The sequence below is a fragment of the Monodelphis domestica genome, chromosome 3 (assembly GCF_027887165.1).
Source record: "Monodelphis domestica isolate mMonDom1 chromosome 3, mMonDom1.pri, whole genome shotgun sequence".
In the NCBI taxonomy this organism is placed as follows: Eukaryota; Metazoa; Chordata; class Mammalia; order Didelphimorphia; family Didelphidae; genus Monodelphis; species Monodelphis domestica.
The window spans coordinates 393,148,251-393,172,565 of NC_077229.1; the positions used below are offsets into that span (position 1 = coordinate 393,148,251).

General features: G+C 35.5%; 1 long non-coding RNA gene across 1 annotated transcript in view; it reads left to right on the forward strand.

Annotated features, from left to right (window-relative positions):
- Nucleotides 1-1,895: 1,895 nt before the first annotated feature.
- LOC103094255 (uncharacterized) overlaps nucleotides 1,896-24,315 on the forward strand; it is a 36,888-nt gene continuing 14,468 nt past the window's right edge. Inside the window, exons 1-2 of the long non-coding RNA XR_464069.3 lie at nucleotides 1,896-2,040; nucleotides 2,795-2,893. This is a non-coding gene — a long non-coding RNA (uncharacterized LOC103094255). The remainder of the gene's footprint in view (nucleotides 2,041-2,794; nucleotides 2,894-24,315) is intronic.

Genomic DNA, 24,315 nt, shown 5'->3' on the forward strand with positions numbered 1-24,315 from the left:
CTCCATTTAGAGGGAGGATGCCCTGATGTCCCAATTAGAAGAAAAACATTGCCTGAGAGAAAATGAAAAGATAAATATGAATGGCCTTACCTTAATTTATTTTGATAGGAAGCCATTCAGCGTCCTGGGAGGACAAAGCTGATTTTCATTATGTGGTTTGCAAACCAAAAGAAAGTATTCCAAGATTATAAGAGAACACAGTCCCCCTAAATTTGGCCTGAGGTGAACTGAACAGTACCTCCAGGCAGTTCACACAGACAAAGCAAACACTATCAGTCACTCCACAAATGCCATTCTCAAAGTCTGCTAGCAAATCATAGGCTTTGAAAGATGCCACTGGCTTTATTTCTCTATCCCATCTACCTAGTTATTTTCTTTGGGGCTACACTACCCAAGTGAAGGGAGGCATTTAGATGGCATTGAGCACTGTTTCAGGAGTCGGGAAAACCTGAGTTCAAATCCAATCTCAGACGCTTGCTAGACTGGATAAATGTGTTGCCTTAATCCACTGGAGAAGGAAATGGGAAACAATTCCAGTATCTTTGCCAAGGATGGTCCCTGAAGTGACAAAGATTTGCATGCAACTGAATGATGCAATAGCCCAACTGAATTTGGTTCTACATAAGAATACATGGTCCAAGGTATAATCAAGTAAGATCTGATCAGCAAGATGGTTGTGTCCTTTAGATTCATGGATGCAATTTGATGTTTTTACCTGCTTAGACTGAAATTGTGATCCCTCAAGAGCACAATGACAGCTCACAATTGGATAGATTTTGAAGTTCACAAAGTGCTGACCTCAATAAATAGAATGGGATAGTGGATGGAGAACTGATTTAGGAAATAGGGAGGATTACATTACATAAAATGCTTATGTGACCCTGGAGACATCAATTAAATCTCTCATTGCCCAGACAACTTTCTAAAACTCTTATAGAGTAATCTGCATCTATATTTATTATATACCTACAATGGAGCAGGAACTTTGCTTAAATATGTAAATGCACTTAAAAAAAACAAAAAGAATTATTTGATAATGTTAATATTATACAAATTAAAAATACACACATATATATACATGCACACATGTACACACACACACATATATAAACCCCGATACTTAAACCGTGTGAATTCTAGGACTGAAGTGAGTTTCCAGAATGAAGGGATTTCTAGGACATGGTAAAGAAAGTCTGGAGGGCACCTGGAAAATAATGAAGCTCTTCATTCAGAATTGATGTAGTAGAAAAATTGTTAGTGTCACAGGAGTCGTGATTTTATATTTCACCTCCAACACTTGACACATTAGTGATTCAGTCTGTGAAACTCAGAAGAAGTTAATAAACATAAAATTCCTTTTTATTTAGCCTGGGCAAGCTGAACATATAACACATTTATATTACAATGTACCATCAAAATCTCTTATGTACCTTGAATATTCACTTAGATGAAATCAAGATTCCCACTGAAATACTGAAGGGTAGGCAAAAAAGAAAACAAAAAACTATTATACTGTTTCACTCTCACACTTACTTCCAGACAGAATGTCCTGACTTAGCTTTGTTGTACTAAACTTTCAACCTTGTCTTGGACTTGTGGTATGGTTTAAATGTCCAAGAAAAGGTATCTTCCCTTGATTAGGTAGATTAGGTTTTAGTTGCAGAAAGGATGTTACTTGGGGTAGGCAGTCATAATGTACACTAAGGCTTAAGTGGGTTTTCTTTAAAAATGGCTTAAAGTCTTGATCCTTGGGCAGAATAGAAGAGAAAATTAGCTTCTTCTGGGCAGGGAGTGACTCAGTGTTTTATTTGTTTCTTTATCAGTAGCAGAGTGCCTAGCACAAAGTAAGTGCTGAACAAATGTTTGTTGATTGATTTTGCTAGGGCAAATTTTCCTGCCAACTGGAGGTCAAGTGGAATCTCAATTACCCAAGATAATGAATATTTAATTCGCATAAATAAATGAGTATTAGTTCATTTTTTCTACTTCATTGGTAACTTGAATGGAGGACATTAACAGCTGGGAATGAACAACTGTCAGGTAAGAGACCTAAGAAGAAGAAGAGAATCAGAAAAGGCTTCACAGATTAGATGTTTAGATTCACTGAACCTTGAAAGAAGGGGAAAATTCCAATAGATAAATATTAAAGGTGTTGGTAAGAAAGGATATTTCCAGGTGTGGGGAAGGGAATGGGTAAAGGAATGAAGAAGAGAGTAAAGATTACTGATGTGAGATGGTAGATCCTATGATTTTCTGGGTGAGATTCTTAGAAGATATTGTAACATATGGGAAAAAGTAGATAAAGGAAGCATTGGAAGGCCTTGTAGGCCTGGTTTAAGGGGTATACCCTTTATTGGGTAAACATATGGGGAATCACTAAAGAGTTTGAATCATGCTGTGACAAGGTCAGATTAAGTTTTAGAAAGACTATGCAGATAGGATTACTCCTTTTGATCATTGAAAATACTGTTCTAAATTTGGATTGAAAGGTACTATTGTCTCCATTTTGAAAAATGAGGAATTTCAGAACAGCATTAAGTTAAGTGAATTAGACAACGTTGGGAAATTCACCAAATGATAGCTAGTTTACTCATTGGCATGGCAATTTCTGATTTCATAAACTTATAGAAAAGCTTTGGGCAGATGGAAGATCCAAGAAATGCATTTTATGTACCATTAGAATGTAGAACTATGCTCATCTAGATGGTCAACTACATTGAACAAAATCTATATAAAATGGAAAATTTACTATCTGTGTGGCCCTGCCCAAGTCATTTAACTTTGTTTGTCTCAGTTTCCTCAGTACAATGAACTGGAAAAGGAACCCCAAATTGGCATCCTGAAGAGTCAGAGATGACTGAACAACAACAACCAATATATAAAGTACCTCCAGGTAGGATTCAGTGATGTTTGAGTTCTCCTAAACTTCCTGGTCAAAGATTAACTTGCTCAAGTAAGGAATTTCACTATAATATATTTATAACTAGAAATAAGCTTGGTGGAAGACAGAAATGATATCAGTAATCTCTATCTCTATCTTTAGCCTGCATTTAAATTAGTGAATACTTTGGGATGCTTAATAAATGTTTGTTGAATCAATTGTGATGTTTTGAAGGGTAATTGTTTACTAGTTGACTCTATTTAGCTAGATGCATTTTTTTCTTTTGTCTTGATCTAGAAAACTCTCCTAGCTAATGATAAGGGTGTGAGAGGAAGAAACACTGTTAGGATGAAAGTGCTTGGGGAAAAGCCTTGAATATATATTCAAAAGCCTGGGCTTTAATGACTTTCATGTCCTTTATAGAAAAATACATATAGGATAATTACAAAGTAAGGAGACAAATTTTGCTTGTGTTTTATATGGAGGTCAGATTTATATTGTCACAAAAGAACAAGTATTTATTTGGTGCCTACCATGTGCCAGGAACTATGCTAAGTTCATTTGATATTACACTATAGTAGGTCATTTGATCCTTACAACCATATTGGGAGGTAAATGCTATTTTACAGTGAAGGAAACTGAGACAAACAAGTTAAATGATGCAGATAGCATTTTCCTAACCCTAAGGTCTAGCTCTCATAACTCAAATTAGCAACGTTTTCTCATTTCTAGGAGGGGCCCAATTTAAACTTCTTTGGGTGTACAGGATAATAAGCTATACATTTTCATACAAATGAAAACAGAATCTCCCAAAGAATATACACAGCACTCCTTTCTCTTAGCATATATACTTCACACCCCAATTTGTGGGGTCAATAGAGGTGGTACAGACTGAATTCAAGAAATAGATCAATATGGTATTGACCAATGCAAAAATAATTAATAGTGGTAACTGCATATCAGAATTACAAGAAGTTGAACATTTGATATTGAGTAACTCTTCTATACTTGTCAATTTTGTATTAATAGCTGGAGAAACTATTATAGTTAACAACATCTTATCACTTATCAATATTTAAAACCTCTAGATTAATGAACTGGAATAGATACCAAATTGTGTGCTTTGCTATTAGCATTATTATTATGTTTTTAATTACCTATATTTTGGTTCTGTATTCTAATTCACAAAAATTATTTATTGGGATAACAGAAAAAGGGTATGGAAGATGACAGAAAATTTCCTTATAATTATTTTTAAGAATTATATCAGACGGGGGTCAGCAGCTAGATGGCTCAGTGGATTGAGAGCCAGGCCTAGAGAGGGAGGGGAGATCTTGGGTTCAGGTCTAATACTTCCTAGTTGTATGACCCTGGGTAAAGCCACTTAACTCCAATAGCCTAGCTCTTTACCACTCTTCTACTTTGGAACCAATTCTAAGATAGTAGGTAAGGGTTAAAAAAAAAGAACTATATGAGGAAGGTTTTGTAAGTCATGTGAAATCCCACAACATTTCCCAAAACTTTCTAAAGGAATTCCACAAGAAGGAAAAAGAATTGAGTTTGACCATCCTCATTACAGAAATAAAATGGATGAAGACTGTGAATTGCCCAAGATGACACATAGTTCAGTAAACATTTCATCTGTCAGTGTGGATCAGCACTGAGCATGGGTAATGAACTGTGCTCAGAAGAAGAGATCAGATTGGATTTTACTAGGAAACTACACAGTGCTTCTAAAATACCCTCTTTTTTTCCATCAGTCATCTGCTAATTCTATATAGATATGAATTTTGGAACACCATAATCTCAGGAGCATAAAATTTAAAAACATTTCAAAGGGCAATGGTATGATGGATGCACAGTGAGTTTAGGGAGGCTATAGCATTTTTCCATTTATTGTTTTAAAGTGCCCTCTAGAAGTGGCTCAGGAGACATTAAAAAAAAAAAATTTACCTTTCATCTTAGTGACTTCAATATTAGTATTGGTTCAAAGTCAGAATAGTCTATATGGGCTAGGCAATTAGGGTTAAATGACTTGCCACTGCTCACAAAGCTGGGAAGTAGGTCAAATTTGAACTCAGGACATCTTGTTTCTAGGCCTGGATCTCAATCCACTGAGTGACCTAGAAGTCCCTATGCTAGAGATAATATAGAGCAGTGATGGCAAACTTTTTAGAGACAGAGTGCCATGCTGTGCTGTGCTCTGCTCCCATCCCACCCTCCAGGCTGAATGCCATGCTTCCCCTCCAGAGACTGAGTACTATGCCCTGCCCCCCATTACCCCAGACAGGGGAGGGAGAAAGCACTCCCATTGGCTGCTGGGCAGATGGTTGGGAGAAGCAAGGAATGTCCTCAGGCACATGGTGAAGGAGAGGGGAACAGCTCTTCCTCGAGTACCTATGACTTTCTAGTAACACACTAGTGAGTGACTGTCAGTGTGCCCACAGAGAAGGTTCTGCATGCCCTTTTTGGCACCTGTGCCATAGGTCCACCATCACAGGTAGAAAGCATAGGTATGACCAGAAAAGAAATTGGGTCATTCATGTATAGAAAGTGAGAGAGAACAGAAAGGCAATTGAAGGGGTACATTAGTAGCCCTGAAATATTAGAACTATTAGAACAAGAAGAAGCCCTCTAGGTTCTTGGGTAGATCTGTACTACCCATTGGGAAGAAAAACAAACATGGAGAAAAATCACAAAAAATAAGGGCTTACAATCTGCATATTCATTTCATTTCATTCATTCATTCATGAATATAAGCTTCTTAAATTCAGGAGCTGTCTTGCTTTTATATTTGTAATACCAAAGATGACTAGCACAGTGTCTCGGATATAGTAGTCATTTAATGCATGTCTGTGGATTGATTGATTGCTCAAATAAGTACATATTAAGTTCGTACTAAAAATGAGATATTGTGCCAAGTACTGAGGTTCCAAACACAAAAACACAACTATTTCTGCCCTCAAAGTGCTTAGAACTTTAAAAATATAAAATTATCAGGGGGGTTAAGAAAATTGAGTAGAAAGAAATATTATAACTCATAAATAACTGAACTTTTGCATATTTACATCATTAACATTGAGAAAATATGTAATAATCTTACATACTTAAAAAAATTAAGTTATACTTAATGATGCCTTTTTTGTTGTTGTAATTACTGCTTCTTCTCATCATACACAGTCTTCTTAATTTTACAGGCAAAGGTAAGGCCAGAGAAAAGAGAAACCCTAGGGTTTGCTATCAAACTCTCATCTACAAAAGTCCTTTTATACATCCATTAGGGAATCCAAGAGCTAAAGAATTCTGTTTGCTTTAAGTAGATCAATATGATCAATATGATCTGCTCACCAGGAAACAAAAAGGGGAAAAAAATCAGGAAGCATCTCTAGGGTTGAGTGTGTTTTGGTGGGTTTTTACCTTCCCAAGGTTAGGCAAGAGCACAGGTGATGATATCGCAGAGATATTCAATGCTGTCTTGACTTTCTCTTCCTTCATGAAAAGGGGAGCCTACCCTCCTCCTGGAGTGTTAGTCCTTATCAAAGAGTCTGAAACAAAGTGTTCCCAGAACTTCTTTAGAGGCCCTTAATGGGCTTGTTGTTCAGTTCACCAAAGTGAATTCCAGGCATGCCTGTGGATCTTTGACATATGTATAGACATATGTTTAAAGTTGTCCCTAGGTCTCTTAGGTCTACTAGGGCATTTTATGTCACTCCTAGATGAAGGAATATAGCCCGCCTATTCTGCTTTGTATAACTTAAGGGATATAACATAAATTTCACTTAACAAGAAACATTTGTTTGGGGACACTGGAAGGAGGAATGGCTCAAGGAGAGAAGTGCTTAGTGAAATCAACACTTGAGATCTCTTTGATTGAAGGACATACTTACAACAGTCATCTCTGAAGTGCATGATATTCTAAGTCCATTTTGGGAGGAGGAACACCAAAAAAGGTATTAGTTTAGTGAGAAGTCATGAGCTCTGTATAATAAAATGCTACAAAACATGATGGAATGTAAGGACAATTAAGGACAATCTTTCCTTTATGGAATTTGGGCATCTTTGGGGAGCATTTTGTAAAGAAGCACAAAGTATGAGCTCTTGGGTCTTATCTTGGAACTATATGACTGATTTTCTAGCAAGCTTTAAAGCAAGAACAGTATTACTCAGGGGAAATAGAAGCAACAGTTAAGGAGCACAGTTGGGGAAAATGAATATCATCAATATTAAGATCTGAGTCCATGAATGTAATGGACTTCTCCATTAGTGGCAATGCAATGACCCTGAACAACTTGGAGGAATCTACGAGAAAAAACACTATCCACATTCAGAGGAAAAACTGTGGGAGTAGAAACACAGAAGAAAAACAACTGCTTGATTACATGGGTTGAGGGGGATATGATTGGGTATGTAGACTCTAAATGAACATCCTAGTGCAAACACCAATAGGTTCTGATCAAGGGCACATGTAATACCCAATGAAAATGCATGTTGGTTGCGGGAAGAGTGGGTGGAGGGGAGGGAGGGAAATAATGTGTTTTTTGCAGCCAAGGAATAATGTTCTAAATTGACTAAATAAACTAATTCAAATGGGGAAAAAAATTAAAAAAGAGAGAAAAAAAAACAAACTGAGTCCATATAAGCCTACGAGTCATTTATTTTATTGTTTGTTTAAAACCCTTACTTTCTGTCTTAGAATCAATATCAAATATCAGTTCCGAGGCAGAAGAGTGGCAAGGGCTAGTTAATTGAGATTAAGTGACTTCTACAGGGTCACAGAGCTAGGAAGTTTCTGAGATAAAATTTGAATCCAGATTCTCTCATCTAAAGGACTGGTTCTTAAAGATTCAGTGAACCACCTAGTTGTTCTTATGAATCTTTTAAAACAACAGTGCCACCAATAACAGTAAGTTTGGTAGCTATTATTGTTCACTTGTGTACAACTCTTTCTTTACCTAATTTTGGATTTTCTTGGCAAAGATACAGGAGTTTTCTACTTCTTTCTCCAGCTTATTTTACAGATGAGGAAACTGAGGCAAACAGGGCCAAGTGACTTGTCCAGCATCTAATAAATATCTGAAGTCACACTTGAACCCAGAACTTTCTGACTCCACTGAGCTATCTTGCTTCCCATTCAGTAGCTATCATCTATAGTTATTTTTCTTCTCCTTCCTCTTCTCTCCCCTTTTCCCCCACCTTATCTGTCTGTCTGTCTGTCTCTGTTTCTGTGTGTCTCTGACTCTATCTCTTTATGCCTTTACCTTTCTCTAACTTTTCCTCAAACATACACATGTGCTTACATGTATACATATATCGTTACATACATACAAGAGAGGCATTGTAGATAAACACTTACTTTGGAGTCAGAGGAAAAGGACAATAATTTTATTGAACAAGAACAAAAAGGTGTGGATAGGTTGTCATATTCAGAGTTAGAGATTTGTTTATGAAACAAGTCTACTGAAGTATTGGACTAGTTAAACAGATTGACAGACAGACAGACAGACAGATAGATAGATAGATAGATAGATAGATAGATAGATAGATAGATAGATAGATATAGGTAGGTTAGTAGACAGATGGGTATGTAGGTAGGTCAGTGGATAGAAGAAGATAGGACCTGGACCTATGATTTCCTTGGTATAGGAAATTTATAAATTAGTAAATTCCTAAAATGCAGATCAGCAGCACCTTCTCTGTAATTTATGCTCAGAGAATTGCAGAGAACACTAAAGGCTGTGACACACCTAAAGACATTCAGTTGTTATATAGTTAGGTGGAACAGTAAATAGAGTGTTTAGTCTGGAGTCAGGGTAAATTTGAGTTCAAATCCAGTCTCAGATACTTACTCCTTACTTACTCATATATTAATAATTTTAGCTATATGACTCTAGGTAAGTCCCTTAACCTCTTCTTTCCCCTTAGTTGTTGTGTGAGGGGTATATGAGATGATATTTATAAAGCACTTAGCATAGTGCCTGGCTCATACAGGGTGCTTGTGCTTTTATTATATGTCCAAGGTAGAACTGGAACTTGGGTATTTCCTGGTACTAAGGTCAACACTCTATCCATTATGTCATGTTCTCTAGTTTGTGTGTGTGTGTGTGTGTGTGTGTGTGTGTGTGTGTGTGTGTGTATGTGTGTGTGTGTGTGTATTGTATGTCTTTGGATAATGAGTTATAGCCAATGAAAATCAGAGAGGGATGAGGAAATTATCTGAATAATTCTGGCAAATTCTCTTCACTTTCCCAAATGACCTAATTGGACTTTTTCCTGGCTTACACAATCATCTTATCCCTCTGCTTCATGTTAGCTATGGCCATCAAGTTTAGTTTTGTTCAACTATTTAATACAAGCCCTTTTGATTTATTAGAAGAATCATGCAAAGAACATTCAGCAGTTCCTAGATTCTTCCAACAATGAAACAGCAGCATAGTAGAGAGGAAGAAAACTGGGTTCTCCCTGAGGTTGGGTGAACTTGGACAAGTTCTCTCTGGACTTCAGTTTTCTTATACTTAAAATGAAGGAGTTGTACATTGGACCTTTAAAAAATTATTATTATATACTTAGTAACTACCACCACCAAAAATTAAATAAACAAATGCATAAAACAATTATATACAAAACCACAAACTCCATATTGGTTATAATTTGTTTAAAATAGGTAAATTATATATGTGCTAATGTAAATGCCCTCTGCTGTTGAGTTCCCTTTGGACTTGTTTTACCTGGATACTTTTTTCTCTTGATTTTGTGGCTGTTATTTTTTTAAATCTAATATTCTGTGCTATTCTTATTATTTTTCTTTTATCCCTTCATATAGTTCCTTTATTTTCTTTATATTTCCAATATTTGTCATTTCTAATAAAATAATACAATCCATTACACTCAAATATCATAAGCTATTCAACCATTTCTCCCATCATTGTGTTTGTAGTATTTCCAGTTATTTTGTCGTAACAAATATAGCTTCAATGAATATTTTCCTACATACATGGCTTTTATCCTCTCAATAATACCTGTAGGATCTAATTTTAGTAATGGGATCCCTAGGTCAATGAGAAGGAACAGATTTACAACTCAATGTATATTTCAATTTTGTTTTCTAAAAAACAATTCATAGCTGATCTACTACAGAAATATTTTACCTGTTTCTCTGTTTCTATCGGTATTTCATTTGATCAGTTTTAATCTGTCTGGTTTTCAGTTAACATACATTACCAGGGCTATATTGAACTAGTCTAGTCTCTAGGTGCCATCACGATCTGTTGCCAGGACCATGTTCTTCCCAAAACCAAGTCTTTCCAGTTTACTTTTCTACAAAGGACATAATCCCTCAAGAATGTGGGATTACCTCCACAGTACAATGAATATTAAAGTAAGACTTTTCCAAAATATTTATGCTCTTTTAAACCATTGTTGTCCCATTAGAAACTATGTTTAAATTATGTGAACATTCAGGCTTAGATCTACTATTAGCCTCAAGCAGCTGTGTGGGAGCTTTCCAGATAGGTATAATATTTAGCTTATCTAAGGTTCTATTAATCTCTTTAACTTCTTCCTTATTTATTTTTTGGTTAGATTTTTTTAGTTCTGAGATGGGGACATTAAATTTCTCTGCTATTATTATTTTATTATCTATTTTCATCTGTATCACATTTAGTTTTTTCTTTAGATATCTGGATGCTGTAACTCTTGGTACAATCAGGTTCAATATTGATAATGTTTAATTATATGTAGTACTCCACAATATAATATAGTTAACCTGTTCGATCCTTCCAATTATATCCATTTTAGCCCTAACTCTGTGAGAGATCATGACTATTACTCTTGCCTTCTCTGGATGAGCTGAGGAATAGAATATTATATTCCACCCCCTTGCATTTACTCAATTTGTATCTCTATTTTCAGTGTGCTTCTTATAAACAACACATTGTTAGTTCCTGATTTTTTATCCTTTCTGGTATCCATTTTCTTCCCATGGTTGAATTTATCCCATTTACTCTCAATGTACTAGCTGTGCATTTCCATCTACTTTGTTCCTCCTTAGTGTTTTTTTTTCTTCTCCTTTCCTTCTGCTATATCCCTCCTCAGATATCCAATTTTCTTCAACCAATATCTCTCCAATTCCAATGCTTTCCAAAAACCCTCCTTTATTCTCTCCTCTTGATCTCCTTTTTCCAAATTGGCCTACATTTCCCAAAATCCACTTCTTATCCCCCAATCATGCCCTCCTACTTCTTGATATGAATTTTATTCTAAAAATGCCTCACTTCTCTTGTCCTAAGAGTCCCTTCCCTTATCTCCTCACCTTAACCCCCTACATCTTGATATGTACTTCCTTCTAGTTATTCCTCCCTTCCCTCTCTTTACTTATTCCCTTGTCCTTCTATTATTCCTTCAGTCTCCCAAGGGGACTCCCAGGCCCTCCCTTAACCCATCCCCCACCCCTCCTGTTTTTCTAGACATTAAGATTTTTACCCTTCTAATCGTGTATGTTGTTATCTTTTTATCCCCAGGACTGACACTAGTAGGCTTCTATTACTACCAGCCCTCTACCTCTTTATCCCCTATTCTGTGACAGTTCCTCTACTCATTCCTCCTTTAAATGAGATAGCTACTCTACCCTATCTCTTCTTGGTCTATTCCATCACCATTTTTGTTCATTCTATTATATTCATATTGACCTCAAGCCTTTCATCCATATATGCCCCTTCCAAATACTCAGGAAATGATGTTATTCCCAGTAGGGGTCATAGATGATATTTTACCATACAGGAATCAAACAATTTGACCTTTTGGGTTGATTATATTTAGGCTTTTATTGCCTTTGTAGGTTCTTTTTTTAAAGCTTTTATAATTATGTTCATGATTGCTGGATATATTATTCTTGGTTGTAAGCCCAATTTTTTTTGCTTTACTAAATTCTGTGTGCTTTTATGTTATAGCTACTAAGTCTTGTGTTATTCTTACTGGATCTCCACAGTATTCATTTTTTTCTTGTTGTTTATAGTATTTTCTCCTTAAACCAAGAGCCATGATGCTCTTATACTTTTTCATCTTTAGGTCTCTCTGAGGTGGTGATCAATGAATTCTTTCAATTTCTATTTTACCTTCTGATTCTAGAATTTGTAGGCAGTTTCCTTAATAATTTCTTGGAGTATGCTATCTAAACTCTTTTTTTCATCATAACTTTCCAGGACTTCCAACTATTTTTATATTGTTTCTTCTTGATCTGTTTTGTAGATCAGTTGTTTTTATAATAAGATGTTTCATATTCTCTTATATTATTCCATTCCTTTTTAGTTTGCTTTATTATTTTTATTGGCTTAGGAAATTATTAGCTTCCCTGTGCCCAATTCTAGTTCTTAATATAATATTTTCTACTGTGAGTTTCTGGATCTCTTTTTTGATTTTGATCATCTTTCTTTCATAATTAAAAAAATTATTCCATGGCTCATTTTTTTCCCCTAATTTCCCTCTCAACCTCTCTTGTATTGTTTTTGAGGTCTTTTTAAAAGTTCTTCCAAAAGCTCTTTTTGAGCTTGTGGTCATTTATTGCATTTCTTTGCAGTTTTTGAAATAGGTGTTTTTATTACACTCTCCTCTGAGTTTGTGGTGAGGTCTTCTCTGTCCTCTCCATAGCTATGGGTTCTTTCTCCTTTGCTTGCTCATTTTTATTCATTTATTTTAAGCTTCAATGACCAGGCCAATTGACTTAATTATTAATTTTTTGCTAGAGTCCCAGGGTTCCTAGTATGTACTCCTGGTATCCTTTTCAAATCCCAGTCCATGGTCAACATTAGGTGCTCCATTGAAAGCCTGCCAGCAATTCTGCCAATGCAAGTATAATCAGACAGTTCATCTTCACTTATGGAAGCAACCAGGGACTCTACTATCCTGGGAATGGACATAGATGACAAGGTCCCAGTCCTTCAGTCACCACACTCACCAGTGTGAGGTCCTGCCTCATTTCTCCTCTCTTACTATTGCAGCCCAGGATTGAACAGGTATCTAGATGAGTTCTTTGTACCTCTAAAGTCCCTTCTTTGTTAACAGCTAAGTTTGAGTTCCTGCTCTTAGTTCCTGGTGTTCATAGACTCTGTGGTATCTACTTCTTCAGTCCTCAACGATGGACAAGCAGGATTTTCCCAAGCCAGCACAGCAGACATAGCTGCTCCCAGAGCCCTTTACTTGAAGATACAAGTGGTATTCTCTGGGATGCAAGTTCCAGGGTTCAGCAAAGAAAATGAGTTTGCCAATCCTGCCCCTAGAGGCTACCTTTTTGATATCACTCTGTTTGCTCTCTTCCTAATCCCAGGGAAGTCAGAAATCTTCCTCCTTACTTATTCCTTGATTTTCAGCTTCACTCCTGACTCCTGTCCATTTTTTTTCTGTTTTAAGAATTGTTTCTGTGGAGTTATTTTTGGTTGTTTGTAGAAGGTATCAGGAGTGTGAGAAAGCATCATGCTGTACTCTGCCATCGTCCCTTACCTTATACCTTAAGGATTCTGTGAGATTAAATGGACATGTGACTGTGAAGACAAAGGAAGTTCTTCTTCTAAATTCTTTAGATAACTCAATTTAATTAGGTGCCTTTTCCTTAATTGTTTATTGTGTCCCCCATATGACAAGGAAGGGGTGAGGAGTTGTTAATAAAAAAAAGGGTTTCTTTCAAGAATAAGTCATATTCTTATATTGGAAACTACCAAATGGACACACACATATTTATATATTTATCAATAAATGGGTAGTGGTCCTCAGATGCACATATCCAGAGCTTGGAGATGGCTTTATGAATTAGAGAAGTTCAGAGATCCTGCTATAAAGCATATATGTATGTGTTGTATGTCTTTGTGTATGTATGTATGTGTAATTACATCTGTATACACACATATATGATACACATACAGACATTTATATATACACAATACTATATATACATATGTATCAATGTTGTCATTATATGCATAAATACTGGCAGTATTTGTAAAAACTGGAAAAACTAAATAGGACCCAACACATATATGTCTAACTATATACATAAATGTACACTACAACTATACTATAGTAGCATTATAATAGGAAGGAGATCTTGCTAAAAAGCTCAAAGTAAAGGGTGTAGTCAGAGGCCTAGGTTTAAAGTTAGGTAACTGACTTTTCTAGTTCTAATATGGAGCAGTCACCATGAAGTCCAGGTAGAGAAAGCAACCTCTCTTCACATTCTTTAACCTCTTATACATAGGAAGCCCCTTTCAAATGATTCCACTTGAAGAGCTGAAGTGGTGAGGTGAGTGGAGAGAAAGACAGACAGAGACAGAGAGAGATGGAGAAGACAGAGACAGAGAGTTAAGAAAGAGACAGAGAGACAGAAAGGTAAAGAGAGAGGAAGACAGAGAGACAGACAGAGAGAGGGAGAGACAGAGACAGAGAGACAGAGAGAAGGAAAGGGAGGGGAAAGAGAGAGAGAGAGAAAGAGAGACTGAGAGAGAGAGAGAGACTGAGAGAGAGAGAGAGAGAGAGAGAGAGAGAGAGAGAGAGAGAGAGAGAGAGAGAGAGAGAGAGAGAGAGAGAGAGAGAATGTTATGGGATTGGAATTATTTCTTTTTAAAAGCCCACTGACTCAGTGACTCTTCTTGTTCAATGACCAATATATCATGTCAAAGCACCAAGTCCTTTCAGCATTGAGCCACCTGGATGCCTTTATTTCTTAGATCTGTATTTATTATTCATTTAACTCTCATCACTATAATAATTCTATATGTTACCTTGTTTGAGTAATGCCATTATGAATTATAGTAGTCAGCATCTATTGTACACACACATATACATTTAAATAAATACAAAAACTAGATTATAGTAGTATTAAAATAGAAATGAGAGTCAAATGCAGTAATAATGACAGATCTCAGATTAAAAATTCAAAATGCCAGCTCTGGATATCTGACTTGAATTTCTTTCTGCCTCTGCTTGGGGGAACAGCAGAAGAAGACTCCCCAGTGTCATAGTTTGCTTGCTTCTTTAGTCAGCCCACCTGTTCATCTCCTAAGTAGGAGCAGCTGGGTTTCAGCCTTTGCTACAGGCTTTACACATTTCCCCAGGTTTCAAAAATTTCCCTCCTTTCTTCCCATGTGCCTCCATCTTTGGAATTCTTCCTTGTAGGTGAGTACATCATGTGAGGTGGCACAAAGTTGGGTTTGGGAGAGGCTCAGTAAGTTAGAGGGAGGAAACCAGGGTAAAGAATAAGCATGCAAGGCCTGGGAAATCTGGGAGAAGCACATTGGCTTGGCTGGGGATACTCCTGTCATAGATGGCTTTTTTTTTAACTGAACGTGTTCTTGGAGGTTTTCTCAAATCACTTTAAACATTTTTTTTTAGTCTCTACATTAAGCATGAAATTTTTCCACTACCAAAAACTAGGCACATGGAAAGTTTTAAAGTCCAGTCATTTTCTCTGAACCCAAAAAAGATTTTTCAATTGCTTTTCAAATCAGAACAATGTGCTTTTGAAACTCACAAGCAGCTGAGTGTATTTTACTTAATCTTTCCATAAAAATCCATGGCTGGTCTGCAATGTGAACATTTTTAGTCCCAAAGGATAAGTTTTTGGTAGAGGTATGAGCAACTTAAAACAGGGAGTAATTTAGGATAACCTCAATTATGATGTTTGCTCCAGCAAACACTGTAATAATAACCACAGCCCCCTTGGAGCTCATGGCCGTGAAATTCGAGGCCTGAATACCAGTGGTGGTAGCAGCAGCATCCGTAACTAACAAGGGCAGAAATCGACATGTGGGTTCTCAGAAGTGCATACATATGTCGAGTCTCTACTCTGGTTCAGAGCCTCATCACTATGGGCTTGCTTGCTGTGTTGGTGAAGTCAGTTTGCCATCTTAATTTTGAAATATTCATGAAGTTGAGTCTGGTGGCTGCATTAGAAAACCAAAGCTACCTACCCACTGACTGGTGGACTGTCGTGAAGGGGGCACTGGAGACCTGCTGTTTTGTTTTAAGTCTGTTGGAAATTTTTGCTCCTGCACATCTAGCTGCAGAGACAGGGCAAAGCCAGGGGGGCTGCCTTGCTGTCCTTCTCTGTCTTTCTGGCAAATTAGCGACATGGCTCTGACAGGGGTCTAGACCACTGATTGACTTAATGGGCCACTAGTACAAACTAGATGAAGCAAGGAATGGATGTCACCCAGGGAGCTGTATACATCAGTCCCAAGATGGAAAGCTGGAAATCCATAAGAAATCAGCAAAATAAATAGATCCAGCCTGGGTCTATGTTGAGAAGCAAGTGGGAAGAGAGGAGAGCAGCTAAGTCAGAGAGCTCAAACAATCAGACTCCTATAATCTGTATCCTATTGGATCTTTTATATATACATTCTTAGTAACCCTGACTTTTGGCACTTGCTGATGCTTTGCTGAACTGGATCTGTAGATTTTCTACTAATGAATGAGCATTTGTCTCTTATTATATAATACTGCCCAAATCTAAGGATCCATGGAACTTTCATATCTTTAAAAACACAATCTCTAGCTTGACTTAATCATTTTCCCCCCCTCTCACACAAGGGTCGTTAATGGATTTAGCAAAGTACATAATCTATGGCAATTAACTTTTGATGGGGAGAGGAAAGTCATGGTTAGTTGGTTGTTTTCTTTTGCCCCTGATCTATGATTTCATTCATATAGGAATCCCTCTATTATGGAAACTCCCTCTAAGCATATGGATCAGCAACTCTTCTCAAATGATTACTATATTATTGTTATATAATATATTAATAAATTAATATAATTAATTTATTATAGTCTCTTCTATTTGCTAGGTACTCTAATATGGAGAAAACTAGAAAGAGACAAAACATTTAGCTTTCAGGGAGTTTATATGCTACTGGGGAAAATAATCATCTTAGAAAGTTGCCCAGGGAGAGTGAGAATGAAGTTTTGTCCATAATCATATATGGCTACTACATCAGAGACAAAACTGGAACTCAAAGGCCCAAACTTTTTGCTATATTGTACTGACTGTCAGTATTTTTTTGTTGTTGTTTGGTTATTCAGTCATGTCTGACTTTTCTTGACCTCACTTAGGGTTTTCTTGGCAAAGACATTGGAGTGGTTCACCTTTTTCTTTTCCAACTCATTTTAAATATGAGGAAACTGAGGCAAACAAGGTTAAATGACTTGCCCAGCATCACGCAGATAGTAAATATCTGATGACAGATTTGAACTCTGAAAGATGAGCCTTCCTGACTTCAGGCTTGGCACAGTGTACCACCTAGTTGCCCTATTCACTTTGCCATCCTGACTGTCAATATTTACATGCATACAATTAAAGATCAGATTGTATGACTTTAAATCACCTACCACTAACATGACCTTCCTTTTTTGGTTTTGCAGAGTTGATGAACTTTGGGTAACCAGACCTGGAAATGTTTTGTTTTCCCAGTGTCCCATTAAAATCACAAAATGACAGGGTCTTCAGATCTCCTTGTCTAAGTTCCTTCTCATCCCATGGGCGTTCACAAACACATCTAAGAAAGCCACTAGAAAAGAGAATGCTTGAATGAGTCAGAGATACAAAATGCCTACGAAAGCATGTCATATTTCACCACGCAGTGAATGTTCTTTCCCAGCTAACATGATACTGTACTGTAAATGCCAAGTTCAGCTTTCAGAACCAGGAACCAAAACACTGTCATCACATTATCAAACAACAGATAAGGAAGGACTCAATGGTGAAGGCCTAATATCACTTAATCTCTTGTATTGTGAAATCTGTGTTTTGCAAAATGAAAAACAACAACAAAACAAAACAAAAAAAACAAACCTTAGCCACTGTTTTTCTTTATGGCTGGAGAGTATTTCCTTTAATATTTGTCACATGCAAAAGTTTGACTCTCATGTGCCACTCCCAATCTAATTCCATTTTCTTTGGCAAGTGTGCCCAACCACATTATATTGTAATAATTAGATTTGACCAGATTGTGCAGTTCAGGAAGAGGGAAAACACGTGAACCAACATTAACAGCTTTTAGTTAGCTATTCTCACTTTAGTCTCCCAAGTATTGTTTTACAATGAGAAAAGTATTCATGAGAAGTTACCTGCCTATATCTCACATTTTCAGGAAAAGTCAAAATAATACAATTAGATCAAGGGCAGATTTTACAGAGGTGGTTTCTGTCACCTTTCTGCACAAATGTTACAAACTTTGAGGAAAATTTAATTTAGAAGAAAGTAAATAGAAAAATCAGAAAGAAAAAAGATCCCTCAAAGTCAACAAAGTAATTTCTTTTCATCAATTCTGTAGGATAGGGAACATAACTTTTATTATATCCATTTTACTAAGTTGCTTGCCAAGGGTCCTAAACTGTCAAGTTTCAAAGTCAGGGTTCCAATACTGTCTCCCCTGACCTTAGGATTTGGATTCTTTACTCTGCTACCTTGAGATCTGTGAAAGTAAATGACAGCAATTTCTGCCCTCAAGAACCTTACCAAGTAATGAGCAGGATAAGACACTATCTCATATTCCACTGCATAGAGGGCCAATATGTACTAGAGATTAGGGAACTCATTGACCAAGATGGAAACCTCCTTCTATGGAAAAAAGGGGCCATAGTACAAAGTGCTCTTAAACAGGGGTCATATCACATAAGCTCAGAAGCCAGATTTTCTTGGAAATGTCCAATCTACCTGGTAGAGCCCTGGAGTTGTAGACCTTCCTTCCTTCCTTCCTTCCTTCCTTCCTTCCTTCCTTCCTTCCTTCCTTCCTTCCTTCCTTCCTTCCTTCCTTCCTTCCTTCCTTCCTTCCTTCCTTCCTTCCTTCCTTCCTTCCTTCCTTCCTTCCTTCCTTCCTTCCTTCCTTCCTTCCTTCCTTCACCTTTTCACCTCCTGGAAACTTTGAATGCTCAGGTTGTTGACTAGAGTTCTTTTTAACATGCCTTGTGCTGAGATGATGATGAGATCAATGGCCAATAGTTATATTATGTGTCTTTCTACAGCTATACTGGAGAAATTATATAAATCTGGATAGCCTTTCTATTTATGAAATGACCAGATTTTATTTGCTTTGATCCATCATGGAAAAAACCAAAACAAAAAAACTCTTCCTAATGAATAAGTCTTAGCATATTACAACTGTGCTTAAAAAGTTTCAGTGACTATAGGATAAAACATAAAATTCTCAGCTGGCACTTAAGACTTGTCACAATCTAGTCTAACATATCTTGTTTCACTTAACTTCCTTTTATACATTTGAAAGCTGGACTCATCTGTTCCTCAAATTAATCCTACTTTCTCCCATTATTTAGCATTGGTGTTGGCTACCTCATGTGCATTGTTATAATAGTTATAATAACAGCTAGAATTTATTTAGTACCCACTATATGTTGGGCATGTGCTAAGCTTTTTATAAACATAATCTCACAACAAACACTTGGAGTTAGGTATGATTATTATCCCCATTTTCCAGATGAGAAAATTGAATTAAACAGATAAGTGAGTTTCCTAGTATTATATAGTTACCAAATGTCTGAGGCTGGCTCCTTGAATTTATCAAATACCAGATTGTTACAGTCATTTACTCATTTACTACTATGTATTGTGTACCTATTCCATGATCTACTATTCTATTTCATAGTCAGTACCAGATTGTTCCATGATCACATAATATAGTTTTAAATCTGAAACTGATAGGCTGCCTTCCTGTACATTTTCTTTTATTGATTCCTTTGATATTCTTGACTTTTTGTTCTTCCAAATGAATTTTGTTACTCTTTATCCCATTTTTATTGAATAATTCTTTGGTATTTTGATCAATATAGCACTAAGTAAATTAGCTTAGAATTGTCATTTTTTATCACATTGGCTTAACCTATCAGGAGCAACTAATATTTTTCCAGTTGTTTAGAACTCTTTTTGTGAAAAGTGTTTTGAATTGTGTTCATATAATCTCTGAATTTTTTTTGGCAGGTAGACTTCTAAATATTTTATATTGCCAGCAGTTACTTTAAATGGAATTTCTCTTCCTATCTCTTGCTCCTGGGCTTCCTTGGTAAAATTTAGAAATGTTTACGTTTTATGTAGATTACTTTTATATCTCAAAACTTTGCTGAGGTTATTGTTTCAACTAGTTCAAGTTGATTCTCTAGGGTACTCTAAATATTCCACCACATCATCTACAAAGAGTGACAGTTTTGTTTCCTCATTGCCAATATTAATTTCTTCAATTTTTTTTCTTTTCTTATTGCTATAGCTAGCATTTCTAGTACAATATTGGATAGTAGTGGTGATAGTGGACATCACTGATTTACTTCTGATCTTATTAGAAATGCCTTAGGTTTATTCCCACTAAAGATAATGTTGGCTCTTGGTTTTATATAGATACTACTTATCATTTTTTGAGAGGGTGATTCTTGTGCTTTCAAGTATTAATAGGTATGGATGTTGTATTTTGCCAAAGCTTTTTTTTTTTTGCAACTATTGATATAATCATATGATTTTTTTGGTTATTGATGTAGCCAATTATGTTGATAGTTTTCCTAATATTACATCAGCTTTTCATTTCTGGTATAAATTTCACCTGGTCATTGTATATGATTTTTATGATATATTGCTATAATCTCCTGGTAGTAGTTTATTTTAAAAATTCACATCAATATTCATTTAGGAAATTAGTCTATATCTTTCTTTCTCTAGTATTTGCTCTCCTAGATTTAGGTATCAAAACCATATTTGTGTTATAAAATAAATCTGGTAGGTTTCCTTACTTGCATTTTTTCAAACAGTTAGTATCACATTAGGATTAATCGTTCTTTAAATATGTGGTAGAATTAATTTGTAAATCTATCTGATCCTGAGGATTATTTTTTCTTATGAAGCTCATTGATGGCTTATTTAATTTCTTTTTTTAAGAGAGGACTATTTAAAGATTTTATTTCCTCTTCTGTTCATCTTGGTAGTTTATATGTTTGTAAAATATGCATCTATTTCATTTAGATGGTCAATTTTACTTGCATATAATTGGATAAATAACTCTTAATAATCCCTTTAATTTCATTTTCATTGATAATGGATTTGCCCTTTTCATTTTTGGTACTGGTAATTTTTAAAAATCAAGTGAATGAATATGTTATTTATTTTATTTTTCCATAAAACCAGTTCTCAGTTTTATTTTCTTAGTTAAAATTTTTATTTTCAATTTTATTAATCTCTCCTATGGTTTCAATATTTCCATTTTTGTTTTTAATTGGGGATTTTTAATTTGTTCTTTACCTAGCTTTTTAGATACATACCCAATTCATTGATTTCCTCTTTCTCTTTTTTATTGATGTATGTACTTAAGATATAAATTTCCTATTAGCTATTGCTTTGTCTGAATCCCCAAAATTTTGAAATGTTGTCTTGTAGTTCTCTTTAATAAAATAATATATTGTTTATATAATTTTTCTTAGATTCACTCTTTCTTTACAATTAGATTATTTAGTTTCTAATTAACTTTTATTCTATGCTTCCAGAGCCCTTTACTGAAAGGAATTTTTATTACATTTTAGTCTGAATAGGGTGCATTTAAAAATTTGATCTTTTTGCCTTTGTTTGAGGTTTTAATGTTCCAATACATGATTGATTTTTGTGAAGATGCAATGCACAACTGAGGAAACAGTTTATTAATTTCCATTCCTATTCAGTTTCCCCCAGAGGTTTATATTTAACTTCTAAGATTCTGTTTATCTCCTTGAGTTATTTACTTATTTTATAATTTGATTTTATCTACCTCTGATAAGGAAAGCCCAAAGTCCTTCACTGGTATAGTTTTACTGTCTCTTTGGTCCTATACATCATTTAACCTTTCCTTTAAGAATTTGGTTGCTATACTATTTAGTGCATATATGTTTTGTATTGATATTAGTTCATTGTCTATGGTTCCATTTAGCAAGATCTAGTTTTCCTGCTTATCCCTTTTAATTAGGTTTGTCTTTGCTTTTGCTTTGTCTGAGACCATGATTGTTGCCCCCTGACTTTTTTTTTTTAATTTTAGATGACAAATTCTGTTCCAGCCTCTTATTTTTCTTTCTTTCTCTATTTCTTAAAAAATAATAGATTGTTGATTTCTGGTTTCTAATATATCCTGCTATCTTCTTCTGTTTTATTGGTGAGTTCATCTCATTCATATTCACAGTTATGATTACTAACTATGCAGTTCTTTTCATTCTATTTTCTTTTGTTTGATCTTCTCTTTCTCTTTTTTCCTGTCACTCTTGAGTCTATTTTATTTTTGGTCACTCTTTTCTCTTATTTGCCCTCCATTTTATTACACTCTCTATCTATCTTATCTTTTTTCCATCATACTTTCTTGTTGGATAAGATAGATTTTTATTAACAATTGAAATGAATAAATATTTTTATCTATGTATGTATGTACATATACATATATACATATGTATATACATATACATATATACACATACATACATACATACATCATATATTTATTTCCTTTTTAAACCAAATTAGTTGTTCATGAAGTTTAAACATTGCTGGCCCCTTCTATTTTCTCCATTACAAAAGCATTTCCTTGTGCACCTCTTTTATGTGATTATATATATTCTATTCTATTTTATCATATATCATTATATTATTATTGTACATTTTATTATATTATGCATAAAATATTCATCCTCTCTCTCCCCCTTCTCCTAGGGTAATGATGGTGAACCTTTCAGAGACTGAGTGCCGTCCCACCTTACTCCAAACAGGTGTTACAGAAAAAAGAGTGTTTGCCATAAACTATGACGGTGAAAATATGGTTTCCAGACAGTGTCTTGAGTTAAATCAAAAATAAAGTTGTCACCATGGGAAAAATTCCCAAATATGAAATACCCAAGTCAGCTGGGTTTTATGGAGATTTTAATTAATACAAATTAAGGAATTAATGAAATGGAGAGAGAGAGTAAGAGGAAATAATGAGAAAAGGGGCCTAGGCCATTGGCTTTAAGAGAGACCAGTCAGTCTTTAATCCACTCACCACAAGATTTTTCCGAGCAAGATCTAGTGTTCAGAGAGACCCTCCAGTTCAGCTCCTGAGCTCCACTTCAGCTTCCAAGGCTGCATTTCCTTTCAGCCAACGAGACAGAGACCAGCCTCCAGTTCAGGCTCCATAGCTGAATTAAGTTCAGAGGCCTTTCTGACCTCCTTTTAAAGAGAATTTTCTCCTATGTCACCTCCCCTAAGTTTTCACATCTACCAATCACAGTAGACATTTTCCAAAGGACTGATCATTCTTAATTCATACCTGAGTAGACTAAACTTTTGAGTAATTCACACCTGTTATCACCTTTCTTTGGGTAGACTAAAACAGCACACCTCTTGCTAAGCTTGTTTGAACTTTTAGTGATTAATTTGGCCTTCATAGGTAATTAGCACCTTTTTTTAATTAGATCTAAAAATAGACCCAGCTTAAGGGTTTTAGCTTTACTTTAAGTATGGGTCAAGTACTTTTCATTGTTCAGTAAGGAGTTTACAACTTTATCTTCCCCTAAGGCACTGTCTAAGTATGGTTAGAGTAATGTTAAAGTTCCCACCTTCCTGACCAAAGTCCCTTCATTATTTTAAAAAGGGGAATGGTCCTAACCAAATGTTCTAAGGTAGAGTCTGAGAATTTTTAAGATTCACAAGTCTGAGAAATTTTAAGATTCACACAGGGGAGGGAGGAAGTTTTCCCATTGGGCTCCTAGGTACAGGGGTGGATGTCTGCAGGCATGTGGGGAGAGGGGGAAGGGAATCGCTCCAGCCACACTCTGGCACATGTGCCATAGACTTGCCAACATGTTCCTAGAGCATTTCTCTTTCTCATCTATCCATTAAAAAAAATTATCCCAATATGATTGACTCACTTTCATATTCTTATTCTATGTGTAATCCTAACTATCCTAACATTACAATTAGTAGTATATTATGCTTAGTAGATATATGTATCTTCTTTCCATACAGAAATGTTTTAATTTCTCTTCCATATTTACCTTTTTTATGCTTCTCTTGAGCCTTGCATTTCAAAGTCAAGTTTATTATTGTTGTTGTTGTTTTTTTAATCGGGAATGCTTAAATATTACCTATTGAACATCATCAATATCCATTTTTTCCCTTAAACTATTATGCCCAATTTTTCTGAGTAGGATATTCTTCGTTGCAATCTCAGCTTTTTTGTCTTCTAGAATATCATCCTAAACCCACTCTTTTAATGTCTATTAAAGCCTGTGTGATCTTGACTGTGGCTCTACAATATTTTAATTATTTCTTTCTGGCTACTTAAAATATTTTCTCTTTGACTTAGAAGTTCTATAATTTGATTATAATATTGTTGGGAGTTTTCATATTGGGATCTCTTTTAGGTGGTGATAGGTAGATTTTTTTCCCCTAATTTATATTTTATCTTTTG